Genomic DNA, 2,500 nt, shown 5'->3' with positions numbered 1-2,500 from the left:
ACCCGAAGTGCCTCTTAGGCGGATAGGGGTTGGGCGAAACTCCCTTGAAAGTGGCACTCTGAAAAAATTTCCAAGTTTGGCTGACTTAGAAAAAATTCGAGAACCAGGATGAGGAGGGGGAAAATGTGGCCAGTCAGGCCGACCCGAAGTGCCTCTTAGGCGGATAGGGGTTGGGCGAAACTCCCTTGAAAGTGGCACTCTGAAAAAATTTCCAAGTTTGGCTGACTTAGAAAAAATTCGAGAACCAGGATGAGGAGGGGGAAATGTGGCCAGTCAGGCCGACCCGAAGTGCCTCTTAGGCGGATAGGGGTTGGGCGAAACTCCCTTGAAAGTGGCACTCTGAAAAAATTTCCAAGTTTGGCTGACTTAGAAAAAATTCGAGAACCAGGATGAGGAGGGGGAAAATGTGGCCAGTCAGGCCGACCCGAAGTGCCTCTTAGGCGGATAGGGGTTGGGCGAAACTCCCTTGAAAGTGGCACTCTGAAAAAATTTCCAAGTTTGGCTGACTTAGAAAAAATTCGAGAACCAGGATGAGGAGGGGGAAAATGTGGCCAGTCAGGCCGACCTGAAGTGCCTCTTAGGCGGATAGGGGTTGGGCGAAACTCCCTTGAAAGTGGCACTCTGAAAATATTTCCAAGTTGGGCTGACTTAGAAAAAATTCGAGAACCAGGCTGAGGAGGGGACCATCTGGCAAGGGAGTCCGACCTAAAGTGCATCTAAAGCGGATATGGGTTGGTCGAGCCTCCCTTGATTTGCCCTGGAGCTCCCACGTCTTAAAAAGGTCTCTCCTATAATTGTACACCAACCATTTTGAGGTTTGGGTGCAAACCTCTCGAATGGGGGGACTCGGTCCCCTATCTACAGCGCCCCTAATGACGACAGGTGGTACTGCGCCCCTGGTAGCCCGGCCATTGAAAATGAATGGGCCCATTCATTTCAATGGGGAATTTCGACCCCTGGTTGCCCGCCATTCATTTCAATGGGGAATTTCGACCCCTGGTCGCCCGCCATTCATTTCAATGGGGACTTTCGACCCCTGGTTGCCCGCCATTCATTTCAATGGGGGATTTCGACCCCTGGTCGCCCGCCATTCATTTCAATGGGGGATTTCGACCCCTGGTAGCCCGCCATTCATTTCAATGGGGGACTACGACCCCTGGTAGCCCGCCATTCATTTCAATGGGGGACTTGGACCCCTGGTAGCCCGCCATTCATTTCAATGGGGGATTTCGACCCCTGGTCGCCCGCCATTCATTTCAATGGGGGATTTCGACCCCTGGTAGCCCGCCATTCATTTCAATGGGGGACTTCGACCCCTGGTTGCCCGCCATTCATTTCAATGGGGGATTTCGACCCCTGGTCGCCCGCCATTCATTTCAATGGGGGATTTCGACCCCTGGTAGCCCGCCATTCATTTCAATGGGGGACTTGGACCCCTGGTAGCCCGCCATTCATTTCAATGGGGGATTTCGACCCCTGGTCGCCCGCCATTCATTTCAATGGGGGATTTCGACCCCTGGTAGCCCGCCATTCATTTCAATGGGGGACTTCGACCCCTGGTTGCCCGCCATTCATTTCAATGGGGGATTTCGACCCCTGGTCGCCCGCCATTCATTTCAATGGGGGATTTCGACCCCTGGTAGCCCGCCATTCATTTCAATGGGGGACTTCGACCCCTGGTTGCCCGCCATTCATTTCAATGGGGGACTTCGACCCCTGGTTGCCCGCCATTCATTTCAATGGGGGATTTCGACCCCTGGTCGCCCGCCATTCATTTCAATGGGAAATTTCGACCCCTGGTAGCCCGCCATTCATTTCAATGGGGGACTTCGACCCCTGGTTGCCCGCCATTCATTTCAATGGGGGACTTCGACCCCTGGTTGCCCGCCATTCATTTCAATGGGGGATTTCGACCCCTGGTTGCCCGGCATTCGTTCCTATGTGGCGGGGGATTTCAACCCCAGGTCGCCCTCGTGTGGTTCTTTTTGGCGCAGCTGACGGGCTCCGCTGCTCATGGAGGTTTGCTAGTGGAGGATAACCCCCTGCCTGGGCAACTCGAACGCCCGGCATTCGTTCCTATGTGGCGGGGGATTTCAACCCCAGGCCGCCCTCGTGCGGTTCTTTTTGGCGCAGCTGACGGGCTCCGCTGCTCATGGAGGTTTGCTAGTGGAGGATAACCCCCTGCCTGGGCAACTCGAACGCCCGGCATTCGTTCCTATGTGGCGGGGGATTTCAACCCCAGGTCGCCCTCGTGTGGTTCTTTTTGGCGCCGCTGACGGGCTCCGCTGCTCATGGAGGTTTGCTAGTGGAGGATAACCCCCTGCCTGGGCAACTCGAACGCCCGGCATTCGTTCCTATGTGGCGGGGGATTTCAACCCCAGGTCGCCCTCGTGTGGTTCTTTTTGGCGCCGCTGACGGGCTCCGCTGCTCATGGAGGTTTGCTAGTGGAGGATAACCCCCTGCCTGGGCAACTCGAACGCCCGGCATTCGTTCCTATGTG

Source organism: Leptonotus elevatus, unplaced genomic scaffold (genome assembly GCF_054856555.1).
Source record: "Leptonotus elevatus isolate MCC_2025b unplaced genomic scaffold, RoL_Lele_1.0 HiC_scaffold_148, whole genome shotgun sequence".
NCBI classification, from domain to species: domain Eukaryota; kingdom Metazoa; phylum Chordata; class Actinopteri; order Syngnathiformes; family Syngnathidae; genus Leptonotus; species Leptonotus elevatus.
This window is presented reverse-complemented; position numbering follows the sequence as displayed.